This window comes from Stegodyphus dumicola, chromosome 1, assembly GCF_044657685.1.
Source record: "Stegodyphus dumicola isolate Sdum_Otavi_A_Nest chromosome 1, ASM4465768v1".
Classification (NCBI taxonomy): Eukaryota; Metazoa; Arthropoda; class Arachnida; order Araneae; family Eresidae; genus Stegodyphus; species Stegodyphus dumicola.
In genome coordinates this window covers 134,167,534-134,180,328 of record NC_140768.1, presented here as the reverse complement: position 1 = coordinate 134,180,328, position 12,795 = coordinate 134,167,534, and the positions used below count along the sequence as shown (strand labels likewise).

General features: G+C 31.7%; 1 protein-coding gene across 1 annotated transcript in view; it reads right to left on the bottom strand.

Annotated features, from left to right (window-relative positions):
• LOC118204205 (REST corepressor 1-like) overlaps positions 1-12,795 on the bottom strand; it is an 85,080-nt gene that overhangs the window by 55,644 nt on the left and 16,641 nt on the right. The gene's annotated exons all lie outside the window — the stretch shown is intronic.

Sequence of the window (12,795 nt, the reverse complement as noted above, 5' to 3'; positions counted from 1 at the left end):
AACGGTCAAAATAAATGCGTATAAAAATATAACTACCTAAGATATTTTATACCAGCAGATGATTTTGTGCAGGGAATATTATGAAGATTATTTTGGTAAAAAAATATTTGCTTTCAACAATCATTTTGTTTATATTAATTAATCTCATACTTTAGGTAAAATTTTCTACCGCCTATTTTTGCTGAAAATATTTCACGAAAGAATCGCGGTCTTTATGAGTGATCTATTTTTAGTCAAGGTCACCGTTTATCAGAACATTACATCAATTAGATGTTTATATTTGTGTTGGGAAGGAAGGGAAAACAGGTGTTGCACTGACGCAAGGTCAGCAGGAAACGGGTAGTCAATCTCCTTTTTCACTCATTCCTTTCGATGTTATGGTTGTTTAAAAATGCCTAGAACAAGGTATTTTACATTAGAAGAAGCCCTTCAAAGATTTTTTGATGAAGAAACAGATGATGATAATGTTAATAATGACCAGAATGAAACTGATATTGTTCTTGTTCCCCCAGAAATTGCAGAGGTTAGTAACGAAGAAGAAAGGAATGGCAATGAGGTCCGGATTATAGATCATTCTGGATTATGGACATCTGGATTAAAGACTTTTGACTGTATTATGTTTCCATTATTCTTACAAAAATTCTCCAGAATATAAGAAATTCACCACAAACTTTCCGTAAAATGCACCCATTATGTGTTAATACCATGAAGACATTTTTCATTTTCTCATATTTTTCTGGAATATTCTAAAATCCTGGGTCTATAAATCTTGCCTTCAAATTCTTCTAAACTTTCCAAGTTGTAATGCCTGAAATCCTAAAGGAAAATTACCTCTACTAATCCTGCAACAGCAAAATGCCAGATATATTTTGAAAGGAAAGGAAAGAGAAAAATGTGTATAATCATTTTATACAGAAAAATGGTGCATATTCTGAGACACTGCATGGGGAAAACTCCAACCTTGAAAAAAATTAAAAAGACAATAATTTTAATTTATTACTTTGCTGTTTTGCTTTTGCTAAATTATTTCATGAATTGTGCACCTATTACGTGTTTACCTTTGTTTATTTTTCAGATTCAAAATATTGCTTAGCAAGTCGCCAAAATGGAGAGTAACATAACTTTATAATATTGCAGAGAAAAATAAAAATGTTTCATTTTAATGTTACTTCATAAATACAATTTCAATATGCTATCATTATTTTAATGATTTTCAATGTTAAAATGTTTAAAAAAAAGCATCGAAAAATTCCCAGATCTCCAGAAAAATGTTTTTCTATAGATACTTATCTTAAAATTGCCAAAATATTGATACGTTGCCAAATTTAGAACTGTTTAATAAAAGAATTCACATCACCAAAAGCGAAAAGTTGTTTAACCCATTAGCCGCTGGTGTTGCGTTGACGCAACGGTTAAAATAAATGCGTATACAGTCAAAAGTCGTTAATACGGACTCGTCGGGACTTCGGCGATTCCGGATTATAGATCATCAGTTTAAATCTGGTAAGATGCATGCAGAAATTACAAAATTAAAAATATGAAACCGTAATTTATGAAATAAAGAACAATTATGATCTTTATTTGAAATGCCTATCATCTTTATTTGAAATAAGATTTGATCTTTATTTGAAATAAGGGTATCAAAATTTAGAAAAAGAAAAAGCTTAATATTTATTTGTTTACTTTATTAAACATTTCCTTCAATGTAAGTTGCTTCGTTTCATGTGATAATACTTTCTATTTAATTCTATTAAACAAACATAATTTCTTGTTTAGTTACAAAGTTCCGCTGTTCAAGTCCTATAATTGCAGTGTTGAGAATACCGACTAATTTGTCAATCGAAATGTTTTCGTTTTCAATAATCTCTGGGTCACTTTCTTCACTATCGAAGCGAATTATAATGACGAGGAACTTGATTTAAATCATATCAAAGACGGAGTACATCGAGATGAAATACTACACTTAGTAAGGAATTATAAGCCAAATAAAATAAAAACATCTGGCCTGAAGATAAGGATAGTGCTGACAGATCAACTTCCAATCCGCGGCGTGAAATTGATAAACAGATTTCGGATTTCAAAACATACTTTCGCTTTGTAGATACAAATTACATATTAGTAAATATATATCGGAAATTCTATTTGACATAATCGAAAGTTCAAGCTTACTTTTATGAAATTGCTCTAACAGTCTGCAAAAAATAATAAACCGGATCCAATTTGAAGATTAAGGAACAACGCAATCTGCAACATTAACTGAATTAGATAATTTTAGCTTAGCATATAACTCCGTTACACATTAACCCTTTGCGGCATGGTGGGTCAATATATGTCCCACCTAATTAATATTTATTTTCTCAGTTAGCAATTTCCGTTAGAAATTTTCTAATCTTTTAAAAATAATCTATTTTAGTTATTATTTTTCTCAGTAGATGTCACTATTATACCAGGGCTTCAGTTTATAAGCAAAAAATATTCAAAATAGGATCACAAAAGTGATATCCATGTATCTCGCATTTTACAATATTTTAAACATTTTGGTATACAATTTAGGATATGCATGATTCTTTTTAATATTCAAAGGTATTTTATTTTCAAAAATCTTAATTGGATTCAATATTTTATAACATTAATTTTGCAGTTGAAATAAGTGGGTTAAAATTTGTCCCACCACACACTTGAATTTCCGCTCAATAGATGGCAGCACTCACGATTATTTTTTTCTTTTCTTTTTGCACCTACTTTTTTCGTGATTGCGCGCGCTTTTACATCCGTTGTATGCTCTGATGTGCTAAAATGTCTAGAAAAAAATTAACACAGGAAGCTTTGGATCTTTTTGCTGAATTGCCATCCGATTGCGACTCAAATGCTTCAGATGTCAGTTCTGATTCAGATGAAATTGAAATCCAAGAGAGAATAAATGAGGTTGAAGTTATTGCTGAAGAAGAAAGGAAAGTAGTTATAATTTGTTTCGCTTTTTAAAGACACAGACCCATCTATGCGTGTGGCTGCCATCTATGCATGTGGCACTGTAAATATGAATCGGAAGTATCTACCCACAAATTTATGTCAAGAAAATATATAGACTTTTCAGTTAGAGATGATTCAATTTATTGCATAAAATGGAAGGATAAAAGATCCGTTTCTATCCTGTCTTGCTTGGAAAAGGCAACTCAAATGAAAGAAATTAATAGAAAAGAACGAGATGGAAAGACAAAAAAAGTACTGTGTCCAAACAGCATTATTTCATACAATAAGAACATGGGATATGTCGACTGATTGAGCAACTGAAAGGACTATATGAAATAGACCACAAAAGCAAGAAATGGTGGCACATGATTTTTTTTTTTTTTTTTTTTACTTTTTAGAGGAGAGTATAGTAAACGCATTTATTCTATTTAAGTTTGTTCGCGAACCCGATCATGATGTAAACACAATGAAAGATTTTCTTCTCTCAGTTATAGAAGGTCTAATGGCACTTGCAGGCAAGAAAGAGCAGAAAAGAAAACTGAAATCCCCAGTTCAAATAAAAACTAAAAACTCGTTCGTACAACCAGAAAAGAGACTAAAAAATATAAGTCACATGCCAAAGTGAACGAGCAGGAGAAAGATGTGCATATCGCAGCACATCAAAAGAAGAACGACGAACATTTTGGATATGTGAAACATGTGAAGTGCCTCTATGCTTACAAAAGAATGAAACAACATGTTTTTCAAAGTTTCATGAAAAATGACTGTTTTTCAGTTTTAATCATATATAAATGTTTTTGAATCAAGTGCCAATTTCAATATTTTATTTAGTATCATTTGTTCGTGTATCAAATTTTAATCTTAAAATAATATTCAAGAAAATATTTTCTTTTGTTCTTAAAATTTAAAAATATTAAATATATATATGCAAAATGTGCATATTCAAAATTTTACAAGTCATGCATATATGCAATAAGTACAAAATGCATTTTAGTGTGTTTATTATAAATACTTTAGAATGCACGCTTTATTTTGTTTATTCATTCCACATATGATTTTTTTTCCCTGCTATACACCAATATGCTATAAGACATGTGCTAGTTGCATGGTGGGACAAATGGTATCCCACCTTCCCCCGTAAAAAATAAAAGCGCAGAATTTTTTTCAAGCCTTAAAGGCACTTAAGTAAGTCCATCTGACTTATTCTAAGGCATTTTTTTAAAGATTAAAATATATTTTAAATATGCGTGTCGCAAAGGGTTAAACGCACATGCGCACATATTCGCAGCCGCAAAGGTTTTACGAGCTCTCGTAAATGCCTGTGGGCATGCGTGAACGCGACGCATGCGCAGAAAGTTTGTAGCTTTGAGGTCCGGATTATGGGTGTCCGAATTAATGACTTTTGACTGTATAAATATAACTACCTAAGATATTTTACACCAGCAGATGATTTTGAGTAGGGAATATTATGAAGATTATTTTGGTAAAAAAATATTTGCCTTCAATAATCATTTTGTTTATAATACTTAATCTCATACGTTTAGCAAAATTTAAGCAAAATTTTCGACCGGCTATTTTTGCTGAAAATATTTCACAAAAGAATCGCGGTCTTTATGAGTGATCTATTTTTATTTAAGGTCACCGTTTATCAGAACATTACATCAGTTAGATGTTTATATTTGTGTTGGGAAGGAAGGGAAAACAGGTGTTACGCTGACGCAAGGTCAACAGGAAACGGGTAGCCAATCTTCTTTTTCACTCATTTCTTTTGATGTTCTGTTTGTTTAAAAATGCCTAGAATGAGGTATTTTACATTAGAAGAAGCCCTTCAAAGATTTTTTGATGAAGAAACAGATGATGATAATGTTAATAATGACCAGAATGAAACTGATATTGTTCTTGTTCCCCCAGAAATTGCAGAGGCTAGTGACGAAGAAGAAAGGAATGGCAATGTTTTAAATAATGATAATGATACTTTACCAAATGATACTGCTGGGGAAGTTGAAATTCCCGTAGGAAGTAAGTTTCAGCCTTCTAAAAGCAGTTATAGTCATACTAAAAAGTTTAAAAAGGAGAAAACTGAAATCTTAAAGTGGATAAAAAGGGAACTGTTAGTTATGTCTCAGGAAGAACATGAAGAAAGAGATAGAAGAGAAATTATAAAAGACAAAACACAAGGTAAAACTAGTGCACAGATTTTCGATTTTCTTTTAGGTTTAGACATTTACTCTCTTCTGGTTGAACAAACAAATATATAAGCTTTAAAAAAAAAAAAAAAAAAAAAGGCCCAGAATTTACTGCATCTGAAGCTTATATGAGAAGATTTATTGGAATATCATTGCTTACAGGATATCATTCTTTACCTTAAGAAAAAATGTATTGGTCTTTTGATAAGCACATTTCTGTTCCTGTTGTAGAAGAATTCATATCACGTTTGCAGTACAAGAATATGAAGCAGAATTTGCATTTGACAATAGTCTAATTGACAATACTGATAAATTATATGAGGTGAGACTGTATCTAAACTTACTAAATATCACCACTTTTTACTACTGGAAATATAAAGTCTCTTTTAGATTTCAGACACGAGAATGCATTATTTCTTTTGCAAACTCCTATTAAAAGTGTAGAATTAGCCAGAAATAGATCAGCAACAGAAAGACCTAGTAAATTCAGCATTCAAAAACCACTACATGGAGATGGGAGACATTTTATCGTAAAGTCTGTTGATAACAAAAGACTTTGTTGTAAAGAGTACCATAGCCAGACTGTTTAAAGATGCAAAGTATGTAATGTAGCCTTGCATCATGATTGTGATCAAGCTTTTCATGCTTGAATCTTTCAAATGAAATAATCTGTATTTGTAAAAGAAAAATACAATGTATATTTTCATATTAAATTAATTACAAGTAAAGTGATTTGCAGATTTATAAAATGTTATAGAGCTAAAAAGTAATCCTGCGCTCCACTCAAAAGAAAAGAAACATCACACGAATACAATCCTACTCACTAAACACCCATAGTCTTATTCCGCTGACGTTGCGCGAACGCAACACTTGCTTTTTCCACAGGTAAGAGCATTTTTTTTTATTTTCAATGTAAATTTATGTTATAAATGCTTAATTTAATATTTGTTATTATTTTCATGAGAAAAGAAACATTCCTTGTAGTTTTGGCGGTTAATGGGTTAAGAGCTCTTCATTAGAAAAAAAATGAAATAAATTCGAAAAGCTTATGTTTCACTTTTTGCCCAGAATGTTCTGCACAATTTCTCTTCCTCTGCTAACACACAAATGTTCACAAAAGGCTTTTTCTCTCACAAAGCCTTTTTCTCCTTGAAGGGGGGATATGTAAGATATCAAAATATGAAAAAAAAAAAAAAAAAAATATGACCAAATCAAACTTAATTAGAACAGTCCTTTAAATTCTTAATTTTAATTGCATACATCCCTTCTTCAAAGCTCTATACTACATTATGTTACATAACGCTTTTCTGCAGTAACTGTAATGTGAAATCTTTTGCCCAATAATTGCTCAGGGTTATAAGAGAGAATTCCTTAGCTTATAAATACTGTTGCAGTTATTACGCATCACTGGTGAGAAATCTTCAAATGTCGCCAAACTTGACAGCCTTTTGGTCCAATCCCTGTATAACTGTAATTGGTCTGATCTCTGTATGTAACTATACCTCTATATGCCTTCCCCAATTTAAAAAAATTGAAGATAACGGAAAATTCCCAGCGGTTGGAGAAAAACTATATGAGACTGGCGATAGCATCACATTTCAGTTTTGTACAGAGTTCAATTCGGAGTACTGAGATATCTCTGTGTGAGCTTCCCTCTATAGATACATTTTGTATTACAGTATGTTTAATGATCTGAATAATTTAAAGTGGTAACTACTGATGATGCTCTATCATCCTCAGAAGAGCTGTACTACGAATTACTTTTGTGAAAAGTTCCAGAACTGTGAAACGTTTCTTTTGAGAAAATAAATTTTATCAAGTGATCACTGGCTCAGTGTACATTTAATTTACTATGATGAATGTATATGCAGCAATGGGATTGAATGCTGGTGATAAGAGACTGCTAAGACTAGTAGTGACAGCCTTTGCTGCATTCCCCCCCCCTAAAAAAAAAGAGATGAAAAAGGCTGTCAAATCCATCAAAAAAGAAATAAAAATTTTTCCAAAAAAGATGGAAGAGTCCGTCAAGTCGGTTTAAGTAAAGATTGAAGCAGGTCAAGGGGAAATGCAGAAAGTACTTCTATAATAGAAAATAAATTAAAGGCTATGGAAGGCAAAATAGGCACAATTGAAAATAAAGTTGGAGAAATCAGAGAAAGACTTTCTGAAAACTTCAGATAAAATCTTAAAAACACAAGCCCATGGATATACTCCAGGAGCTCACCACAAATATTGAAAGGTCATCTTATTTTGTCTTTCTGAAATGCCCAACAGAAAGAAGGGAAATCTTGTTCCTACAGTACTTCAAAGATGGCATCTAGGATCTTGAGATACAAAAAGCCCTTCAAATTTGTAGATGCCAAGATATAGATATTGAGAACCCACATTCTAAAGAGCTTCAGATGTATGCAATGAGTGGCAGCAGTAATGGATTTTTCACAATAGAATGTTTGACATTGGAAGTGTCACCTACCATCACACGGCACGTGTGGCAAACACTAGACCTTACATTTTCAGATTAAGACTTCCAACAAAATACTATTTTTCCTTAGACTTAAAAAACATAAAACGGTATTCTGCCTCTGAGTGCATAACTCAGTTTGGAATTAAAGATGAAGGAAATAAATCTATCCACCAAATAATAGCTAAAAAATATATCACAGTACAAGCAAGAATAGAATTTTAACTATCTAGACTTTTAGCTGAAAGCAGAAATTTCTGTTACAACATGAGAGGTATTAATTCAATGAAGGTGACAATGTGTAGTTACGGAATCCAATTTGATGGAAAGGACTTTCTCCTAAACTATAGCCACTCTAGGATGGTCCTTACAAAATCCCAAACAGGCTAACTGACATAGTGGTTCAGATATGTAAGTTACCAAATTTGAAGCCTAAATTCATTCATTATGACAGGCTAACCACTTATTATGGCCATATTATGTAGTCCCAATACTGTAAATAGTTTGTAAGGATTATGTTAATTTTATTAACAGTTAAATTTTAAGTTCCTTTCCTGTCAAATTCTTAACTTCAACTTACTACTTCCGGCCAGAACATAATTTTTGGAATCTTGCTGAATATTTAATGAGGAGGACCGGTATTTAAACCATAAACCACGAAGTTACTTACCGAGTCAGAGAGAATCAGAGTTTCTGATTTATGCGTGTCTACCTTTTTGGCTACTCTCTCTCTCAAAGCTGTTATTACGCTCGGCCGTACTCAGGCCCTTGCTAAGCTTCGTAGTCAAATAAGTTAGAAGCCAGCTCGATTTGAACCTTAATAGCTTCAGCTATACTTCTTTAGTTAATCTTAGTTTTAGTTTAATTCTTAGTTGTTTAAGTTCAAGTCCAAGTGTGGGCTTTGCTTGTACACTCCCAGGCAGAGTTTTGTTAAATCTTATTGGAATAATAAAGGGTTAGTTACCCTTCTATCTTGTTGTTTCTTGCCACCGAACTCAAGCGATTATTCGCTTATTAGTTCTTAGATTCTTCACTTCCAACATTAACTTAGAATTCCAAAGTGAGGAACTCTACAAGTTTTACTAAGACAATGATTCTATGTGCATCTAGATTTATAAATTTATGTATTTATTTATTGATCTAGCATTTGATTAATGCTATTTATTGAAATTGTTTTAACACTGCATTTTTTCACTTAGTTGTAAGTATGGCTTCCTGTCCCGGGATTATACTGCCTGGGACGTACAGTCCTTGGAGAAGGGGCAGTGTTACGAATTTTGTATTTATTTAAATTATTTTAATAAAATTATATGTAAAACTGTAGTATCTCTTGTAAAATGTAATAGAAACCGCGTCAAAAGAATGAGATTCACTAGAAAAGTACGGTTACAGGGGCAAGTCCACTCAACATTTTAGGAAAATGGCTATTTCGCCAATTTTGCGAGATAACACCAAGCTCTTGATGGTTTTGGCAATCAATTTTTTCACCAAATATAGCAAGAAATTATGAAATATCACCAAAGAGTCACATTTTCATCCAATCCCAGTACAACTGTAATTGGTCTGATCCCTATATGTAACTGTATCCGGCTCTATATGTAACTGTAATTGTATACGCCTTTCAGCAATTTTGAGAAATTGAAGGTATTGGAAATTTCTTGGTAGCTAGGGTTTGAGAGTTTTCAAACCCGGTTTTTAAAGTAAATTTGTCATGTTTGAAGTTTATTTGATGTTTAAAGAATTGACATTATTCTGTAAAAATTAAAACACCATTCTTCAAAATCATATCAAAAAAGAAAAAGGAAAGGAATTCACTTTAATTGTTGACTGCAAAATACAGTGGAATAGTATGGATGACATGATTGGAAGATTTCTGGCAGTAAAATAATGCGTTGTTTCAGAACTGAATGATATTGGTTCTTCTTATATGTGGAATGAAGCTCAATATCCTAAACTTTTAGAACTTTATAAAGTCTTGAGACCAATTCGTCCAGCAGCTGAAGATGGTGATGAGATGCCATTTTACTAACAAGTGAAGTTTTGTTTGAATTTAAGTTAAATGAACTAAAAAATTAAAACGCTGAAGTAAGTTTGAAATTATTATATACTTTAAAAGAGTGAATTCAAGAAAGAAGACAAGTAGAATTAGCAACTCTTTTGCTGCATTTGCAAAATCTACAAAACATTTCTAGTTCAACAAAGAAATCTATAGTGTATTTTCTTTAGCTTCAAAAACCGAAATTAGGAAGTTATCTGGAAACACATTTTCTGGAATATTTCCAAATTCTTATGGGAAAACCAATTTCACTGAAAGTTGAATTTTCATTATTTGAGGCAAAGAATAAAAACAAAAAACTTCTATTTGTTATTTGATCCCCCTGAAAACTATAAAACCAAGCTCAGTAGCTAGTGAACGAATATTTTCAATTTCAGGCAATGTTGTGTCCAAAATAAGAACAAGACTTAGCCACTGTTCAGTGGATATTTTATGTTTTTTAAAATGCTACTTTCTTAGGAGAAATTAAAATTAGTGAAAATAATATAAATATTATTTTAAACTTTTGTTTGAGTTTTCATTATTTTGTGTAAATAATAAGCATATGTAATCCTTAATTTTTTTTTTTTTTTTTATATTTTGACTTTGATACTGATGTTGTTTTTCTGTTATTTTACATAAATTAAAAAAAAATATTTTCCCCCATTCTATTTTTTTGACAAAAATTCGAAAACAGGTTTTTTGGAAACATCAAAAGTTTCTCAAAAAGTCGGTTTTTGCATAAAACCTACTGGTAGCCAACTATACAAGACTGGAACAAGCATCAGTTCTCAGTGTTTAGTTCAGAGAATTGACCAAGAGAACTGAATACCAAACAGTGTGCTTATCTTACGTTGATGATTACAAACTTCAGCCAAATATGCAGGCTTGGCAATGATTACAAACTTCAGCCAACTGGACTGCAAAGTTTTGAGTGTATTGATGAGGAGAAATTTAGCAGTATTAGCTCTGTATGAACTTCGATAATTAGATATACAGTCAAAAGTCATTAATCCGGACTCGTCGGGACTTCGGTAATTCCGAATTATAGATCACCAGTTTAAATCTGGTAAGATGGCATGCAGAAATTATAAAATTAAAAATATGAAACTGTAATTTATGAAATAAAGAACAATTATGATCTAAAGAGTATCAAAATTTACAAAAAAAAAAAAAAAAAAAAAAAAAAAGCTTAATATTTATTTGTTTACTTTATTAAACATTTCTTTCAATGTAAGTTGTTTTGTTTTTATGTGATAATACATTCTCTTTAATACTATAAACAGACATAATTCTATAAACAGACATAATAAACTCATATACATATATGAGTACTTTTGTGAAAAGTTCTAGAACTGCACAGTGTTTCTTTTGAGAAAATAAATTTTAAATCATTAGTTTTGTGTTCATTCATTCTATTACTAACCCGCACACATATAACATTATTAATTGAAACAGCACTAAATGCAATCTTTTGGCCTATGAGCATCATTTACAAAATATACTTTTTACATACAGAATGAAATTTCTGCTAAATTTCTCCTCATCAATACACTCAAAACTTTGCAGCCCAATTGGCTGAAGTTTGTAATCATCGCCAAGCCTGCGTATTTGGCTGAAGTTTGTAATCATCGTCAATGTAAGATAACCACACCGTTTGGTATTCAGTTACTAAAATTTTTTTTTAAAAAAAGTTGTTTTAGACATTGCTGCAAAAGTCATTTCTCAAGCCACAAAGCATGGATAGTCATGCCATGATGAAAGCAAAAAATAATAATAAAAATGATTCACCAGCTGGCATCAGCGATATAAGCGATTCATTAAATTAATATCAGCGATGTTTCGATGTAAAATGTTTATGTTAACAAATGATTTTGTTTCTTCAATATGGAAGTGATTTATTTAGTGCCAAAATGAATCAGGACTCTCTTGGTGTTTCATTATGAAAAAATATCAAATGCATGAAACGTTGCTACAGAAAAAGAAAAAAAAAAAAAAAAAAAGGTGCTGGTGGTGAGAATGTTCGTATTTTAGATCATTCTGAATGCTGGAAGTCCTGATTTCAGAATCTGTACTGTTATTATATAAGAAAATTCTAAAATTCAGTCCAAATATTATATCATTAATTAAATTATTAATGAAATTAGAATTCAACAGATTACATAATTATCTAACTGCCAAATAATAGAGTCAAAAGTCGTTAATTCAGACACCCATAATCCGGAATGATCTATAATCTGGACCTCAAAGCTACAAACTTTCTGCGCATGCATCGCGTTGAGGCATGCGCATAGGCGTTTACATGTGCGCGTAAGACCTTTACGGCTGCGAATATGTGTGTGCGCATATTCGCATATATACGTTTATATATACGTTATATATATACGTTTACGCATGCGCGTTTAATGTGTAACGGACGGTATAAGCTAAGCTATAATTATCTAATTCAGTTAATGATGCAGATTGCGTTGTTCCTTAATCTTCGAATTGGATCCGGCTTATTATTTTTTGCAGACTGTTAGAGCAATTTATAAAAGTAAGCTTGAACTTTCGATTATGTCAAATAGAATTTCTGATATATATTTACTAATATGTAAAGGATCTACAAAGCGAAAGTATGTTTCGAAATCCGAAATCTGTTTATCAATTTAACGCAGCCCTGCGGCGGGGGGGACGCCACAGCGCACAATGAATTGGAAGTTGATCTGTCAGCACTATCCTTATCTTCAGATGTTTTTATTTTATTTGGCTTATAATTCCTTACTAAATGTAGTATTTCATCTCGATGTACTCCGTCTTTGATATGATTTAAATCAAGTTCCTCGTCATCATAATTCGCTTCCGATAGTGAAGAAAGTGACACAGAGGTTATTGAAAACGAAAAAATTTCGATTGACAAATTAGTCGGTATTCTCGACACAGCAATTATAGGACTTGAACAGCGGAACTTTGTAACTGAAGAAGAAATTATGTCTGTTTAATAGAATTGAAGAGAAAGTAGTATCATATGAAACGAAGCAAATTAAACAACTTACATTGAAAGAAATGTTTAATAAAGTAAACAAATAATTATTAAGCTTTTTCTTTTTGTAAATTTTGATACCCTTTAGATCATAGTTGTTCTTTATTTCACAAATTACAGT